A 19,771-nucleotide genomic window follows, 5' to 3' on the forward strand; every position below is an offset into this window, starting at 1 on the left:
CGCAGACTTCGTGCCAGGCCTCACCGACCGACATTGATACCTGTCCTCAGTGCAGCACTCGGGGAGGAATTGGCTGCCATTCCCCAAGAAGCCTTCCAGCAACTGATTGAACGTATGCCTGCGAGAGTGGAAGCTGTCATCAAGGCTAAAGTTGGGCCAGCACCATATTGAATTCCAGCATTACGGGTGAGCGGTGCCACGAACTTGTAACTCATTTTCAGCCTTGTGTCCTGATAACTTTGATCCCATAGTGTGTCTTAACAGGTATGAACATTTGCTCATCTTCACAACTGTCAAACACCGTCTTGTACCTACCAAGTGCTTATAGCTCTTAAGGTATGCACTTTAGAGCCGTTTTTTTCACTTCTTTTAATCTGCAGTACTTCTCACTACAGACAAGACTGGAAAAGAAAATTTCAGAATTGATTAGATGTCTATCAGTTTGGTCTCAGGAAAGATAAAAGCACCAAAGAGCAGTTCTGACGTTGCGCTTAATAATGGAAGCAAGACTAAGAAAAATTAAAACACATCCGTAGGACTTGTAGAATTGGAAAAAGCGTATGAGAATGTAAAATAGTGCTGGATGTCAGAAATCCTAAGATGATTTGGAATATGCTAAAGGGGAAAAGCGAATAACATAAAGTAATAACATAAAAGTAAGTACAAGAACCAGTTCGGAACAATAAGACTGGAAGACCAAGAACGAAGTGCTTGGATTAAGAAGGGTGTAACACGGGGATGCAGTCTTTCACCCCTGCTGTTCAATCTATACATCGAAGAAGGATTGACAGAAATAATAAGAAAATAGATTAAAGAGTGAGATTAAAATTTCAGGGTGGAAGGATGTCAGTGATGAGATTTGTTGATGAATCTTCAATAAAAGTGGAGAACAATTACTGGGTCTGCTGAGTGGAGTGAACAGTCCGATGAGTACAGAATATGAACTGAGAATAAACTGGAATAAGACAAAGGTAGTGGGAAGTGGCAGGTATGAGAATTTTGAGAAGCTTAAAATCATAACTGGTGATCACGAAGTAGACGAAGTTTACCTTGGGAGCAAAATAAAGACTGCCACCGGTCAAGTGTTAATTAGCATGAAACGTAAGTCGAAATTTGAGGAAGAAATCTTTGAGAATATTCGTTTGGAGCACTGCTTTGTGTGGTAGTGAATAATACACACAGGAACAACCGGAACAATGGAAAATCTAAGCTTTAGAGCTGTGGTGCTAGATAAGACTGTGAAAATTAGGCGCGCTGATAAGGAATAAGGAGGTTCTTCGCAGAAACGGCAGAGGAACATGTAGAAAACGCTGATGAAAGGAAGGGACAGGCTGATAGGACATGGCTTAAGAGAACAGAGACTAACAGTCGTGATACTAGATGGAGCTGTAGATGATAAAACTATATGGGAAGACATCATACATCCAGCAAATAACAAGACGTAGGTTGCAAGTGCTATTACGGGATGAAGAGTTTGGCATAGGTGGGAGGAACTAGTGGCGGGCTTCATGATGTCAAATTAGAAAACTGGTCACATAAAAAAGCTGTAAATGTGATTTTTGTTATATATGGGTTTGCAGGAAACATTTAAATGTATAAACATCACAAATGTGCTGGCAAGGCGCGATAAACCAGTTAGAAAACTGGTGACTTTAAAGACCTTCCACCAAAAATATAGAAATCAAAGAGCTTGCTGGAGAAGAGATTTCTTGCATGGTATCTAAGAATATGTAGTGCTAATAGCTCTTAAAGTATACATTTTAGAGCCCATGTTTACCAGAACTTTTTTTCTTCGATTGATCGTTCCAGTCATAACGCTAAATATTGATCATTCCTTCTGGGACACACTGTATATTTAATATTTATAAAGCATACTTGCAGAAGGAAGTTACACAATATGTATAACTATTTATCACTAAAACTGTAAGTTAGAAGAACGGTCGGGTTGTGAATACTTTTGTCACTCGGTGAAATCAGTCGTGCACAAACAGAAATTGCAAAAAGTGGAGGAACGTCAGTAAATTACAAAGAGGGGCCTATGTTTAAGAGAGAACTTTTTTAAATCACCGTCACCATATCACAGATTCCATTGATCACTGAAACCAAACGCTTGGATTGCTCACTTACTACCCGTTTCAGTTTGCTTGTGCCGTCTTCGTCGATGGTACACAAAACGTAAGCTATAACTTTCATAGCTATTACTCGTTGAAACAACCTACAGCATTTACGAATAACCAGCAAGACTGAGAATGAAACACACTTTTACTGTGCATCTTTAAGTCTGTTTCAGAAGACTGAGATCGTGAAGTCTTTCTTAGATCTAAGTTGGCATCATTCTCGAATTCTTCCAATACGTACCTCAAGTGGTTATATATAGAGTGAATATTTGGCCAGACAAACAACTAATGGTATATACTTCACTTATAGGTAAAACAAAAAGTTTTTCTGTAAATGAAGATGATATTTCTGTTCATTTAAATTGCTCCTAGATTATCACAACAACATTTTTCACTACTTTTCTATGTGGATAACGTGTGTAGTCTATGCGGAGGATTCCTGTGTCTCTGTTGATGTAATATCAATTAGCCCGTCTCTGTTTCCTGAATTATTAACCAGACATTGTAACGTGTTTGTTTCGTATAGCTAAAATACTTCTCCTTCTTTTACAGGTAAGGTGCAACCGCCTAGTTGGACGAGTGTGAAGTACAATCAACTCCAGCTCTTTGGGTTCAGGTAATCGTTGTATTCTCGTTTTCGCCAGTGAAGTTCTCCGTTCAGTTTTTTGATTTTAGTGGAACACTGTGTAGCGTCATCCTTAATCTCGGTCGTATTTATACGTAATGCAGTCAGTTTTGTCATAAAAGAGGAATATGCGTCGTAGCGCAACTCTTCCGTTTGTCAACTCTGTCAGAAAACCAGCTACACTAATAATCTATTTGAATTTACGTTTGATACCTTTATTGAATTTAGAACGATATTTTAACTTTAGAGCGTCGTCCTACCCCCTTTTCACTCGCATGAGCTAGTTATATTTACGTAAAGCTATTGCACATTAGTTATGCGCAGTAAATAGCCAATATTACAACTGTGTACTAAATTAGGTTCTTTCTTATGAAGCTTTCAGTGACTAAGTTTACAAAATGTTTAACAGTGATCCAAAACTGTTTGGATTATTGTTAAGGCAATCGTATTGTTCCAAAGCGTATAGTGGATGTTCGAATGCATCATTTTTCTAATCACTTTCACATTCGCTGCAATTCTTACTTAGTCACTAATGACACTGAGACATCGACTAAGCCACAGCGCATGTACTCAATACGTGGATGAGACACTGTGCTACCTTAGGTTTTCATTTCCCCCTGCAGAAAGCACCTCGTGTTTGGTAAAGGATGCCGTCGCCTGTCGTGAAGCGACAAAAATTCATTGTTGTTTCTGAATATTCACTCAACGTCACAAGTAAGATTTTTCCTCATACTACTTGGCTTAAATGAAAAACTGAAGTAAGGAAGCTCAATTTTTTCTACTTTTGTGACCAAGATTAGTGAATTATTCAAAAAGAAACTGGAGCAATAGGTAATTGTGCTGTTTTTCGTACATTTTTCCAGATCCTAAATGAGATATCAACCATGGACTGTGGCGAAGAGACAATTGTCATAAATGAGCAACACTTTTGGTGAAGACGGTAAATAATCACTGCTAATACATCATAATGTCATTACTGTACAAATATTTATACTGTCAGTATGTTTCCAGAACTAATCAACATTAACGTTTTCTGGCATAACTGATCAGTCTTTCACAGCTGTAAGCAAAAAAGAAAACAATCACATGATGCCACCTACACGTCTCATATCAAACATGCAGCAGATGCTCGCCATATTTCGCCACAATGCTTGCTGGACTTCAGGTGCGAGCAAATACTACACAGACTGAGCCTCGAAACAAAATCTTATATCCGAGTCACTTACATTCTTGAGACGACTTAGTACTGGAAATGTATCAAGTCGGTTTTTCCATCCACCACTGTGCAGTACTTTAGTGAACGTAATAAACTGCTTGTTGTTGACATTGACCGTTGACTACACTGCACTATTGTCTAACTACGACTGAATGCCACAGACTGCGTCCTCTTACATCCTGCGCTCCGAGGCAAGTAAAAGCCATTAAACTAGAAGAAGTAGTGCATCCTTTAGTTTCTGGCTGAAGATGACGTTCATACGTTACAAGGAAATCATTACCTCGGAAACAGATTTATTTACAGATATTGATAAAAATAATCTGATGTATAACACAGTTTCAAAAAAGGAAATTATTAAGTATATATTGCATAATTATTCACAGTTGATCACTATTTGAACAGTCAAAGTGTACAAATGAAACTATATAAAATTAAATCGCAAATCTTATGAGATGATACTCGACATGCAACGTTGTAACGTTACAGTAGGATCAAATAACCAATTGAAATTGACATAAGAAACGCATGGGCGTACCTTTTCATGTTGTGGTCTTCATACAACCGGCTGGAAACCATATTTTAAAGGTCTCATCCAATGGCGCCCATCGCCGTTTGACGATTTCTCTTTTTACTCTTTTCTAAAGTGCGGAGAAAAAAAATCACAGGCGTAATTACAGATAAAAAACACCTGGGCCCCTGGTAGAGAAAGCAAATTAAAATCTCTGTGATGTTTATAGTTCCTCAGTAATAATAAACTGACGCAGAACATAGAGATCAACCAGGATAAACTTCAGTGAGAAGGATAGACTGTGTTACAAACACTTAATTTTAATTGCAAATATTGACTGAAAGTGGAGGTGCACGACCACAACAAAGATGTTAACAAAGAGAATATTATCAGCATTTATGCCCATAGTGACCTGTCATCAGTGTGTAACATCAAGAAGTAGGAGCAGCAGAAACTGCTGCAGTAACAGTAACAGAATATAGTAGTAGTTTCATTCAAATGTGGATAACTTTTACAAGGGTATTGGATATTCCAAGGTATTAAAGTTAAAGAAAAAATATATGGTCCAATACGCATCAGGCCTCGTGGCATTTCACTTTCGAGGGATAATAACAGTCGTAGCATGTACATTGACTTCGCCTTCAGTTCGTTTACAGGAGATAATTTATTTGCACCATATCTAAATTTCTCTCGTGATTCTTTGGAAAAGCTGAAAAATCATTTATGAAACTTGTTTCCTGTTCTGTCATCTAGGTCATTTTTCAACCCATTAGCACTCTGTTTCAAGTGGCAGACCTATAAGATGAAACTTCAGAAATGAAAAACAAGTGGAAATTAACCAGATCCCAGAAATTTTCTAAGGGATTTAGAAATTCTCTAATAAAACAAGAACTTTTTTATGTGATTTGAGCTATAATTGCCTTAAGGTAGGTCCTTCGTAGTGGCATGAAAGTGAACATTTCGCAATGCTTTTCACCTAGTTCCTAATCTGAAAATTGTAACTGACCTGGCGGAGAATACAGTAAACGATTTACAGCAACCGATAAACAGTATGTGCTTTAATCTGTATCAGAGTACATCCGTAAGTTTCCTGGATACGAACAGATACATAATCAGAGAAAAATAATTTTTAAATGAAAATATGATTGTAATGTTATGCTTGCTTAACCCTTTACATATAGCAGCTTTATAGCTTGTTTACAGAGACGGGGTATACTGCCTTAGGAGAACACTGTTACTATCTTGTAAATTGTTTTGTTGTACATTTTTGCCTCAGGTCATACAAATTCTGTTGTTACCGGTTTAGATTTACCACCAACTCATCATCACCATATGAGGTTATAATATACATAAATGGTGGAAAACCCAGAAAACGTGGGCAGATGGCCATGTGACGTCGGTCACGTACTTAAAAACGACGGCTACGTACATCATTACACTTCCAGTTCTCTGCGACGCACAGAACTGTAATCGGTATCATTAGTATTGCTAGTATTTCGCATTGGCCCGACAGGGTATGTAAGAGATGTGAACTATGTCAGACGTTAATTGATCGCGGTGAAGGATTCGGAGATGTCACGTACCACGCAGTATGAAACAGCGTCATCAGCACTTGGCAGTTTGAAACGGCCATATTGTGATTTTTTAAAATATCAGGAATCCGGTATATCGATGTTTAAAAATAGTTTCACTGTCGACACCCGATATATCGACGGACAACTTACCGACGTACCGACGTACCTGGCTTTAAAAATATCGACTTCACATTGTAAACACACTGCAAGTTCTAGGGCTACACATTTAAGTATTGATTTATTACTAAGCATTCTCTACATCAACAAGCTAGCAACGTAGCTATCCCTATGAGAGCAAGAACTGAAAGGAAAACGATGCACGTTCACGCTTGGCAGTAACCACTTCGCTAATAATGGTTAGTAGGTAAGTGGTGCAATAAAAGGTGTCCGATAGGTACACAGTTCGGCTACGTCACCTACCGGATTTGTCCGCCCCACTATATGTCGACTTCCCTATTTTTTTTTTCATTTCTGCCAACGACAGTGACCTAGCGGTTGTAGTATCAAAACCGCACGGTGAAGCTAAACGCTGCAGTTTCTGTCGGAAGCGCAGAGCGCCGATTACGTCAGTATTTCCGATCACGCGTCTCCGCCCCCCGGAAGACGAATCTTCTCATTTAGATTTCAGCAAGTGTTTTTGAAGAATGCCGATGTGAAGAAATAGGGCACTAGTTGCATTAAAAATTGCTTCTAATGTTAGAGGTGTGCTATTTCTTCGCGTCGGAAATCCTGTTAATCCATTCGCCCCGCCTCCCTCCAGTGCAATAGGACTTCTTCTTCTTCTTTTCTGCCACATATACGTGCTTCACACAGTTAAAGTGAAAGATTGGACGTGATGAAAGCTCAGAAAATAGTAAGACTCCTTCATACAGTGAAAGCAAAGTTATTTCTACTACAGTTTCAAAAGAACAACTCCTAATATTTAGCGAAAATTGTGAAAAGAATGTATTATAAAATAAAAATATCTGCCTTCGGTACAACCATACTGATATCGATATGTCGGGTGGCGGAAAATGACGCCGATATATATCGATCCCGTCTGCTAAAAGTATCGTATCGATATTTCGTCAACAGCCCTAATTGTGAGTATTCATTTGGCCGAATGGTTGAATTGTTCGTCTGCGAGGTACGTTAAGGCAGACATACTCGTAAGGTTTCCGGTCGACCGCAGTGAAAACGGCTCCTAATACTTTGCGCCAGTGGGGAAGCGATACTTCCTGGCATGAAGGTGGTGGAACCGCCGTCGCGGCGCGACAGCAACCGTAGGAGAAAACCGGTTACATCAGAGATAAGGCGTGTCTGCATCCGCAGGGCCATCAACATTATCTCATTTACGCCACCTTGTGGCTTTGGAACGCGCAGTGCAGTTCGGACCTGGCAGTCGTAGAGTTGGGACGCGGCGGAAGCCGGTCGGGCTGCAGCAGTAATGAGACTTGGGTAGCCGTGACTCGCCCGACTGTCGCCGGCACACATGAACTGGGGACGGTCTTGGTTGATCGTCGGTGGGTCGTCTTACCGGGCGACGTGTATTTGCTCGCCGGTCGCTTATGGGTTGGAGGGTCTGTCTCAACCCGTGGTTCGGTCATATCATTGCTCGGTCACTGCTTTTATCATTGGTCGCGTTCTTCGTCCAAGTGTTTGTGAAACTGTGTGTAGCTTGTGATGTCGACTGCCCAGTTATTTTAGTGCTGGTGTGTAGCAGTTGGTCGGTTAGCGCAGTCGCGACGTAGCACCAGTGGGGCATGCAGCGTCAGAAAGGTGCGGACAGCCATCACTTGTCGGACGGTGGCCGACACACATGTTTTGAGTGGGGGACGACTTTGGTTGACCGTCGGTCGGTCGTCTTGTTAGACGACGTGCTTTTGGCCGCCGATGGCTTATGTGTTGGCTGCGTGCGCCGACTCGTGGTTCGTCCTCGTTATTGTACAGTCACTGTCTTGAGCATCGTCTAGTCCTCGTGAAGATGTTCGTGAGGTTGTGTGTAGTTTGTGATTTTCATTGACAAGTTTAAGTGTTGTCGGCGTACTGCCTCTGCGTTAGGCGGTCGTTTGATTAAACGGCGTGGGTTTTCGGGTCGTCCACCCCTTATGAGTTGTCTGGGATCCGTATATTTGGTTCCACAGTCTCTGCTGACAGCATCGGTGGAATTTTGGTACAAGTGCTAAGCGGAACTCACCTTGAGCATTGGTCTGTTGACGGTCGGTTGGTAGGGTTGCCGTCGGATTGTGGAGTGTTGGGTCGGCTGCCTGTCCCACCTAAGTAAACGTTAGTATTTAAAGTGCTGGCCGACCCCCGAAACTTCTGAGCGCCGCTGGCTGTATTGTTTTTTCTTATTGGTGTCTAATTGTGTATTATAATGGCTCATAGCCGTTGGTTTGAATTTGTATGCTTTTATTTGAGTTTTAAACAATGGCCCTTCAGCCGTTTTAAAATTGAAATTTCCTTACTTGTGAAGTCTGACTGTTTTGGTCTTCAGCCTCATTTAAAATATTTTTGGATAAAGCTGCCTATGAAAATTTGCTGTAGTTGTGTTTTTAAATCATGGGCCTTAAGCCGTTTAAAAAGTTAAAGAGGTTGTGTCCTTAAGCCATAAGATTCTGTGACGTATTCAGTCGATAGTTAAGATCGGAAAGTTTCACTGTATCGTTTGGGCAACTAAATAAAGTTATGTGTGTTCGAGTGTAACTGACAGCCGCTCATTTGTGGACCCTTTCCACAATTCCAACTACCTGTTTTGTCCTGGGGATTTAACGAGGCGTTTCACGTTACGAGTACAGTCAATCGTATTTTATTGCTGCATAAAATATAGGATGGTTAAAATTAAAGTTCCGCTAAAGGTCGACATGGAAAATAGGGGAATGAAACTTAATGGAAGCTTTTCTAAGGATATGCCGAAGAGAAACAACGAATAAACCATTAAGAGAAACTTAATTTTCACGTGGGAGGGTAACATTTGTTAATGTTCAAGTTGCAAGTTATAAACGTTGCACAATGTGACTACCTTCTGCAACCACGACTACCTGGAATCGCACTAAAGGTTCCTCTACGGGTGCGCGCAAAATCTTAGGTTGAATGTTGGCTATCTCAATTACTACGCTCATCTTCAACCACCATCTAGCGTCAATACCCCGTTGATAAATCCTGCCCTTCTGGTTACCCCAAAGCCAGAAACCACACGAGTTCAAATCTATGACAAACTATTTTATATACCGGGCAACGGCATCTGTTGAAAGGCACAACGTTAGGAAGAACTCCTCTGACATCTGGTAAAATTTTTCTTTATTAAAACACAACCAGTTTCGCGGCTTTCAGCTGTATCATCACTTGCTACAACGTTAAATGGTCGTAAGCATAGCAATTTTTACCAGGACAGTTGGGTATGCCTAACACCTTTTAACGTTGTTGTGCTTGGTGATGAGGCTTTAAGCCGCGAAACCGGTTGTGTTTTAACAAACAACAATTTTACCAGCTGTCAGCAGATTTCTTCCTAACGTCACGTCAAATCTGTGGATCTTGATGACCAAGCAGTTTGGAATGCTCGGGCAATGATTCGATTTTGTACACAGGTGTTACGCAGAAAATGAATGACCTCATGACTAATATGAGGTTGAGTCCCACACTACATCGAAATAACTGAGACCAAAGCGCCTCTCACCCGTAGAGCAGGGGGTCACATGTTGGCGAAGCAGATCAGAGTAACGTGAGCCGTTCACGTTGCATCTCCTTGGTTCTTGACATCTGAGTTCCTCAAAGAAAAACGGAACAATAAGGAACGGCGATACACTGTGACCCGTTCAATATGCAGGGGAACCTCGTGAACATTCGTTGGCGGTGACGATCACCAAATGCGAAAATTGTTTGTTTACTGCCCAGTAAGCATAAATGTTTGAAGGGCAAGTGTCGTTATCTTCAACCGTTGCAAGAAACGTAAGAGCAAAGTCTACTGTAATGTGCGTATCACATGGTAAAAAGCTCGTGAGTAATTTGAAGTTTGTACGGATACCGTTTAAGAGTTTTTTCGCAGCTCTTCACGAATAGTGGACCATGAAACGTTCAGCTGTCGTGACGCAACTCGCGCACTGCTTGAAAATAGCACATAACCACCAACATTCTTAACTGTGGCAACAGTAACTTCTTCAATAGTTTGTGGCGCAAATGACCGTCGGCTTCTCCCAGGAGCATTTTCCCAAATCGCCACTTAATTCGTAATTCGAACTTCGGAATCACGATCTTCAACGTCCTTCAGGAAAAGGACCTCCCCGTATTCCTTTACTACATCGAAACTTCCAGAATGAGATTTTCACTCTGCAGCGGAGTGTGCGGTGATATGAAACTTCCTGGCAGATTAAAAGTGTGTGCCGGACCGAGACTCGAACTCGGGACCTTTGCCTTTCGCGGGCTAAGAGCAACAGCACTGTTGTTGTTGTTTCGATAAAACAGATTTTCTAGTAAAGCCCTGCTCACACATTTCCAGACCAATGTTGACTGTCGGCAGTTGTAATGCACACTGATCCTTGTGTCTGAACCCTACATCACCGTACCAGCACCGGCTGGTCATGACACACTAGTAACAAAGTAAATACTGCAGTGCACAGTTTGAGCACAATTTCTACTGACGTTGGGCACCCGAACGGTAAATAATTTTCCGCCTACGCTAGCTCAAGTAACAATAGTTTAATATAACCACCCTGTATATCAAAGTTTTGTTAAAAATTATAGCACTGGTAGAAGAGGTTTCTCGTACTAATTAATTTGTGTGATAATTACGACACTGACAGTGTCACCAGTATGATAAACTATAATGGTCGCTACGACATAAACCATGATGTCGCCAGCCCTGTAACACCGCAAAACATAGTTACGGTAAAAAATTGTTCCTCGTATTCGGCGCTGGCTCGATCTCGTGTGCCATAGCCCTATTTCATTTTACGTGTGCTATTACACTACTGCCCATTAAAATTGCTACACCAAGAAGAAATGCAGATGATAAACGGGTATTCATTGGACAAATATATGTATTATACTAGAACTGACATGTGATTACATTTTCACGTAATTTGGGTGCATAGATCCTGAGAAATCAGTACCGTGAACAATCACCTCTGGCCATAATAACGACCTTGGTACGCCTGGGCATTGAGTCACATAACTTGGATGGCGTGTACAGGTGCAGCTGAACATCAAGAGTAGTGACTGGCGTATTGTGGTGTGTCAGTTGCTCGGCCACCATTGACCAGACGTTTTCAGTTGGTGAGAGATCCGGAGAATGTGCTGGCTAGGGCAGCAGTCGAACATTTTCAGTATCCAGAAAGGCCCGTACAGGATCTCCAACATGCGCTCGTGCATTACCCTGCTGAAATGTAGGGTTTCGCAGGGATCGAATGAAGGGTAGAGCCACGGGTCATAACACGTCTGAAATGTAACGTGCACTGTTCAAAGTGCCGTCAGTGCGAACAAGAGGCGACCGAGACGTGTAACCAATGGCACCCGATACCATCACGCCGGGTGATACGCCAGTGTGGCGATGACGAATACACGCTTCTAATGTGCGTTCACCGCGATGTCGCCAAACACGGATGCGACCATCGTGATGCTGTAAACAGAACCTGGATTTATCCGAAAAAATGACGTTTTGCCATTCATGGCCCAGGTTCATCGTTCGGTACAACATCGCAGGTACGTCTGTCTTTGATGCAGTGTCAGGGGTAATCGCAGTCAAGGTCTCAGAGCTGATAGTCCATACTGCTGCAAACGTCGTCGAACTGTTCGTGGAGATGGTTGTCTTGCAAACGTCCCCATCTGTTGATTCAGGGATCGAGACGTGGCTGCACGATCCGTTACAGCCATGCGGATAAGATGCCAGTCATCTCGACTGGTAGTGATACGAGGCCGTTGGGATCCAGCACGACGTTCCGTATTACCCTCCTGAACCCACCGATTCCATATTCTGCTAACAGTCATTGGATCTCGACCAACGCGAGCAGCAATGTCGCGATACGATAAACCGCAATCGCGATAGGCTACAATCCGACCTTTATCAAAGTCGGAAACGTGATGGTACGCATTTATCCTTCTTACACTGTGTTGTATGCTTGTGTATGAGAAATCGGTTGGAAACTTTTCTCATGTCAGCACGTTGTAGGTGTCGCCAACGGCGCCAACCTTGTGTGAATGCTCGGAAAAGCTAATCATTTGCTTATCAGAGCATCTTCTTCCTGTCGGTTAAATTTCGCGTCTGTAGCACATCATCTTCGTGGTGTAGCAATTTTAATGGTCAGTAGTGTAAAGCCTAAAGTCGGCAGCGGCCGCTTTGATGGCACCTTCCTGTATTTTGGCGAGACTCCTTCTTCTGGTTAGCACAGGCACTTGAGGGGAATCGACCCGTGAAGCGAAGCAGTGAAGGTCCGTCCCATGGCTGTGACTTGTTGTAAGTATTAGTCAATGTTTATCTTTGGAGTTACGTGCAAAGCCCGCAAGGAATTTAGGCGTAGCGGTGGTAACGCCGATGTCCGCGTCTGCGAGGTGCGAGGGGCAAACCTCTTCTCACTCAGCTGCGAACAGGCTTTGTATACTTGCATTCCGCATGAATAGTGATTTATGTGACCCGATGGTGTCTTGGTACAGCTGAACCATTTGTTGTATGTCGAAAGTATTTGGTCATTTTGGGACGACGTGTGACATCGTACATTATGCAGTACGGTGGCAGCAAATGAGGGGGTTGTTTGTGGAAACTGTTGATCCAATCTGCAGGAAGCATCGTTTGCGAACGTGCTGTTTGCAAAAGGTGAGCACCACGTGCGTTCGATGCATGAGTTGTTCGCTTGAAAACGAACTGTTTGTTTGAGTCACTTTCTCCTCGTGTTGTTGTTCAAGGATTCATCTTGAATACAATTTGTATATTTTTATGTCGGTTTTTATTCAGTTTCTGATGGCCATTCTGCTTTCTGCTTAACTTCTAAGCTGTTGTACACTAATCTTACCACGATCTGTAACGTCCGCAGCTCGTGGTCTCGCAGTCGCGTTCTCACTTCCCCAGTACGGGGTCCACTTTGGATTCCGAGCGGCGTCTGGGATTTTCACATGCCTCGAGATGACTGGGTGTTTGTGTTGTCATCATCATTCCTCAATGTGGTGAGTCTGGACTGAGCAAAATGTTGGGAATTTGTACGCGCGCTGATAAACGCGCAGTCGAGCGCCCCACAAACCAATCATCATCATCATCATCATTATCATCGATCTGTAAGATGGGGGACTGAAATTTCTTGTTCACCTCATGTTGAACTATTGTGCACTATAATAGCTTCATAACTGTTTCTCATTAGTATGTAAGCTGTTTGCTATACATCATTTGTCTGCTTTGGTGTAGCCACAGAGTGATTTGGTTTGCTGTAAGGTTTAGCTTAATTAAATTCAAGACGTCGAAGCTTTCCAATAGGTCAGTGTTATCTAAATGGTCATCAAGTGTGCATTACCTACAGCTGAGATGACAAGTTTTAAATTTTACTTTTTGCTTAGTTTGTAAGATTCTTTGTTTCAAAGGTTTTTTACTGTCTAGAGCTAAACTTAAGGATTTCAGTATTTAACGTTTTGTTGCTCAGCTGTTAACAGGAATCAGAATTTCATTATCTAGGCTATTTTTGACTGATTCTGGCTGGTCTTAAGATTTTACATTTTGTATCTTTCACAATGTGGTGTCTATTTCAGTTGTGCCTTAGCTGCCCTAGGGGCCAATCTGAGAATCCGTTCCCTCTTGGTCGGAACTGCATCATTGTAACATTAAATTTGAAATGTTCTTCCTGTTACGAAATGCTAAATTTAGTTACGGGATATTGCCCTCATTGTTCACTGAGTTACTTGTGCTGGGTATGTTAAATAATCTCAAGGATCAATAAAAAGACTGTTTTGTTTTGTTAAATATTTTTGTGGTCTAGACGCTTACTGCTCGGCCTAAATCCTTCACTCCACACCGGTTAAATGCAACTACAGTTGCTGAAAAACGGTACGATAAGCAAAACTGTTCAAATTGTTTACAGTAATGTTATTAACAGAATCAATTAGAACTTTATTGCAGCCTATAATGTACAGTTATTTGGTTAAAAAAGTTATGCTACTAATGATTTCTTAACCAGTGCAACTCAAAATGTGTAATATTTTTGTGATAACACTAAATTTTTACACGATTCCAGAACTTTTAAATGTTTCAAATAGTTAAAACCGTTACGCTGAAGAGCGTCGAACTGTAGCCGCTGACAGCCCATCCACCGCACGTGTGATTTAAGGGGGATGAGATAAAAATGAGTAAAACAGTTTGTACAAGGGGCAGTCAAACGAAAGCGAGACTTCTGGGAAAAAATGTTAGTATATTGCTTATTGTTTAAAAAGTAATCACCATAACTGTTAATACATTTACTCACAAGGCAGCAGAAGTTTCGCCGGGAAGCCCTTAATATTCCGCTTACAGTCCCGATCTCTCCCGATGTGATGGCCATAATTATGGGAGCCCTCAAGGAAGGCATTTGTGGCCATCGATTCGTTTCGGACGGAGAGTGGCACGCCTGGGTACAGACATGGTACCGTAGGCAACCGCAAACATTTTTCCATGACGGCATTAACCATCTTGTCTCACTGTGGGTTAATGTATTAACCGTTACGGGGTTTACTTTTAAAATAATAAAGTTTATTTCCTTTTTTTCTTTCATCAGCATAAATTTGTGCTGATAGTAGATTGCGTTTTACCAAAACCACTGTTCGCTGGTTTTGGTGCATTATGTAAATAACTTAGTATTGGTAACGTTTAAGGAAAGACACACAAATCTGTGCATCAGAGAGAAACTGAGAGTCGGCGACTTTCCTTTGTTTTGTTTCTTTGGTTGGTTCTTTTGCACATTATTAGTACCGCACATCATTCAGTGATAGTTCATTGCGTACTTCATATCCTTACAGAATATAAATTCCATTTATAAGTAACAAAAGTTAGCTGATAACGTATCCTGTGCTCTTATACGTAATGAAACAGTTACTTCTGGTGCTAGCGCAGTTCACATGCAAATACATAATAAAGTATATAATTCTTGTTCTTCATGATCAATAGCAAGAGTTTCCGGTAATTGTTGGTAAAAGTCAATGTTGTTTGGGAATAACAGGAGTAAAAAAATGGTTCAAATGACTCTAACCACTATGGGACTTAACATCTGAGGTCATCAGTCCCCTAGACATAGAACTACTTAAACCTAAATAACCTAAGGACATCACACACATCCGTGCCCGAGGCAGGATTCGAGCCTGCGACCGTAGCAGCAGCGCGGTGCCGGACTAAAGTGCCTAGAACCGCTCGGCCACAGTGGCCGGCACAACAGGAGTATGTTTTATATAACTTCGACGAAGTATTGAAGCGATGTCTGATGGTCTATTCTTAGCTCTTTTGTTGAGAAAATTGTGTTTTCTGGTGCTATATGATAAATATGTGTTGTTTACTTCATTTTTATTACAGCAGCCCTCTGTTTTACGTTACAAATCAACAATTTTCGAATAAAACCTAAATTAAGCGCTGACAATTCGTGTGCCCTAATTACTGTTCACTTCTAACAGGAGGGTAACTACGTGGACCTATGGGATCCCGTAGATTACCCAGCCCTTTATACATTCTCATTGAATTTCTAGACTTCTCACAGCTTCCACTTTTCAGGGGAATCTAGTAAGACTCCAAACAAACGTGGAGAAAGCGATCGTAATGACGTAACTCCCAATGGAGATGCAACACACCTAACATACAGCTAACGTGGTACGACCTCAACTGACCAAAGCTCTAGAAAATTATCGTAGTCTACGATGACTTACGTCAGTCTACTGTAGCCTACGGTAATTTTACAGCTCTGATTTCGAGCATTAAAGCACTTTTTTAAATTTATCGTGCTGGTGATGCTGCTGCAGCACATGATGTATATGTGTGTATAGATGATTAAACCCTTGCGGAAATTGTATTGTGTAGCTTGTGCAGGCACTCGCCTCAAATAAAAATATGTTTCTTGGGCTAAATATTTATTTGGGTTCACCCCTTCCACTCCCAGGCCTCGCTGTCTACCCTTTTGTGGTTTGCTTCCAAAACTTGTTAGGGATTAGTAATGGTCGGAATTACAATCGCATTGAATAAGAAATTAATTATTCGAAATAAGATGAAACACCTAAGCTTACTAATTCTACACTCTCGGAGAAAAATGGCGACACCAAAAAATTATTACTGTAGAATTTCGAGGAATACATTCTTCTAGGTAACTTCCTTAAATTATTAACAAAGGAAGGTCACAGGTTGATGTAAGCGAGAGATAAATAATTACAAATGTGAAATGCTGATAAAATTAATAACCAGTGTAATCGCCAGAGTGATAAACGCAAACAAGCAAACGTGCATGTCTTGTGCTGCACAGGTGCCTGGTGTCAATTTGTGGGATGGAGCTTCATGCCTCTTGCATCTGATCGGTCAATACAGCAACGATTAATGCTGATTTTGCATGACGCTGGAGTTTTCGTCCAATGATGTCTCACATGTGGTCGACTGGAGATAGATCTAGTGATGGAGCAGGCCTATGGAAGATGTCAACACTCTGTAGAGCACTTTAGGCTACAAGAGCGGTGTGTGTACGAGCATTAAACTGTGCCCCTACAATGCTGTTCACAACAAATCGAATCACGAGACGGTTGTACATCGTTAAAGGGAGCATGCAGACAGGTTGGTTGCAGGCCCTCAACTGACCTCCTCCTAACCAACACCATCACTGGCACCGAGGCAGAACCGACTTCAGAAGGTTCAAATGTGTGTGAAATCTTATGGGACTTAACTGCTAAGGTCATCAGTCCCTAAGCTTACACACTACTTAACCGAAATCCTCCTAAGGACAAACATACACCCATACCCGAGGGAGGATTCGAACCTCCGCCGGGACCAGCCGCACAGTCCATGACTGCAGCGCCATAGACCGCTCGACTAATCCTGCGCGGCGGAACCGGCTTCTGAGAAAACAATAGACCTTCACCCCCGCTCCAGTGAGGTCTCTCTTGTCACCACTGAAATCACAAATGGCATTGGTGAGGGGTCAGTGGATTGCACGCAACAGGACTTCTGTCTCGGAGCCGTTCTTGAAGTATCCGATTTGTAACAAGTCGTTGTGTCGCTGCGGTGCCATCTGCTGCTCAAACCGCTGCTGCAGATGCTGTATGACGCAACAGACCTATTTTCCGAATACGATTTTCTTCCCTCTCGGTGGTGCCACGTGACCGTGTGGACCACTGTCTTCTTGCGACCTTACCACCGCTGTCGGCAACCATATACAGTGATTATATTGCTGACAAGTCTTTGTGCAATATCCCGGAAGGAATATCCAGCTCCCGCACCCTACTACAACGACCTCGTTCAAACTCAGTGATACCGAAAAAAAAGGTTCAAATGGCTCTGAGCACTATGGGACTTCAGCTGTGGTCATCAGTCCCCTAGAACTTAAATCTACTTAAACCTACCTAACCTAAGGACATGACATACATCCATACCCCAGGCAGGATTCGAACCTGCGTTCGTAGCAGTCGCGCGGTTCCAGACTGAAGCCCCTAGAACTGCTCGGCCACTCCGGCCGGCTCAGTGAGACCGAGTGAGGTGGCGAAGTGGTCAGTATACTGGACTCGCATTCGGGAGAACGACGGTTCAAACCCGCGTCCGGACATCCTGATTTAGGTTTTCCTTGATTTCCCTAAACCACTTCAGGCAAATTCCGGGATGTTTCCTTCGAAAGGCACGGCCGGCTTCCTTCTGCATCCTTTCCTAACTCTATGGGACCGATGACCTCGCTGTCCCCTTCCCCAGAACCAACTAACCTTCCCCAATCCGATTGGGACTGGTGTCCTCGCAGTTTGGTCTCCTCCCCCAAATCAACCAATCAACCAACCAACTGAGTGAGGTGTTGATGATGGCGTCTTCGTCAGCTTGAAGGCATTCTATACTAACGTCAGCTCACCACGTTCAATCTCAGAAGTAACTAACGCGCACGACGGCTACAGCGTGCATTTAAATTAAGCATGATTTGTACGCCCATACTGCCACCCCTAGCACCGCGACTGGTGCCAAGTCTGAATAATCTTTCAGATGCAGTAACACGCCTACAAATTGTGTTCTTGGTGTTGCGATAGGAGATAAATCGTCTAGGGCGGGCCTGCGGGGCGGGCTGTAGTGAGCCGTGGGCTGACAGCGTTCCTCTGGCTGGGCGTGCTGTAGGCTTGCGTGCCGCTGGCGAAGCTCGCGTGACGCCGTTCGGCGCCCGTGACGGGCAAGTGGCCGCCGGGCTGTCCGGATAGCGGGGGCGGAACTCGCAGCTGCCAAACGACGTGCCGAAGAACACGGTACCGCCGTGTCGGCGCTCCTACCGCAGCTGCGATCGATGAATCCTCGGTCCGGACAGTCCGGCTGTGCTCTGTGGCAGTAATGGCCAATCCGGGACCGGTAGTCTCTCCATATCTACGTTACTCCGAGATCTATCGGCGTGTATAAACGTGCTGCTTTTAAGGGTACGTTTTATGCTGCATCCTCGCTACTGGCATGTCAAGCTGCTGGCAAGCAGCGTTGTTGTAATGCATCCTCGCTGCTCGCTGCCTACTGGGCGAGATTACAGTGCAGCTGTTCCCACAGATAGGAGAGTGCAGGCACGGTCAAACACGGCACTGCTGGAGTGAACCTCAGCTAGCCACCTACCGCTCAAGTGTCAAGTACGCGAAAGAACTAGCCCCCCTTCTTGCAGCGGTGTACCGTAGGTCTCCAGAAGAGCGTAGCGTTCCAAAGGATTGGAAAAGGGCATAGGTCATCCCCGTTTTCAATAAGGGACGTCGAACAGATGTGCAGAACTATAGACTTATATCTCTAACGTTGATCCGTTGTAGAATTTTGGAACACGTATTATGTTAGTGTAATGACTTCCCTGGAGACTAAAAATCTACTCTGTAGGAATCAGCATGGGTTTCGAAAAAGACGGTCGTGTGAAACCCAGCTCGCGCTGTTCGTCCACAAGACTCAGAGGGCCATAGACACTGGTTCACAGGTAGATGCCATGTTTCTTGACTTCCGCAAGGCGTTAGATACGGTTTCCCACAGTCGTTTAATGAGCAAAGTATGAGGATATAGACTATCAGACCAGTTGTGTGATTTGATTGAAGAATTCCTAGATAACAGAACGCAGCATGTCATTCTCAATGGAGAGAAGTCTTCCGAAGTGAGAGCGATTTCAGGTGTGTCGCAGGGGAGTGTCGTAGGATTGTTGCTATTCACGATATACATAAATGATCTTGTGGATGACATCGGAAGCTCACTGAGGCTTTTTGCGGATGATGCTGTAGTATATCGAGAGGTTTTAACAATGGAAAATTGTATTGAAATGCAAGAGGATCTGCAGCGAATTGACGCATGGTGCAGGGAATGGCAATTGAATCTCAATGTAGACAAGTGAAATGTGCTGCGAATACATAGAAAGGAAGATCCCTAATCATTTAGCTACAATATAGCCGGTCAACAACAGGAAACAGTTAATTCCATAAATTATCTGGGAGTACGCATTAGGAGTGATTTAAAATGGAATGATCATATAAAGTTGATCGTCGGTAAAGCATATGCCAGACTAGGATTCATTGGAAGAATCCTAAGAAAATGCAATCCGAAAACAAAGGAAGTAGGTAACAGTACGCTTGTTCGCCCAGTGC

General features: G+C 42.9%; 1 protein-coding gene across 2 annotated transcripts in view; it reads left to right on the forward strand.

Moving 5' to 3' along the window:
* Positions 1-19,771, forward strand: part of LOC126278432 (two pore potassium channel protein sup-9) — a 1,195,629-nt gene that overhangs the window by 414,804 nt on the left and 761,054 nt on the right. Inside the window, exon 1 of one of the 2 annotated variants that reach the window (XM_049978548.1) lies at positions 3,606-3,682. The exons of the other annotated variant lie outside the window; for it this stretch is intronic. The gene's annotated coding sequence lies outside the window, so the exon portion shown is untranslated. Of the gene's footprint in view, positions 1-3,605; positions 3,683-19,771 lie in introns of those variants that run through there. 2 annotated transcript variants of the gene reach the window in all.

This window comes from Schistocerca gregaria, chromosome 6, assembly GCF_023897955.1.
Source record: "Schistocerca gregaria isolate iqSchGreg1 chromosome 6, iqSchGreg1.2, whole genome shotgun sequence".
NCBI classification, from domain to species: Eukaryota; Metazoa; Arthropoda; class Insecta; order Orthoptera; family Acrididae; genus Schistocerca; species Schistocerca gregaria.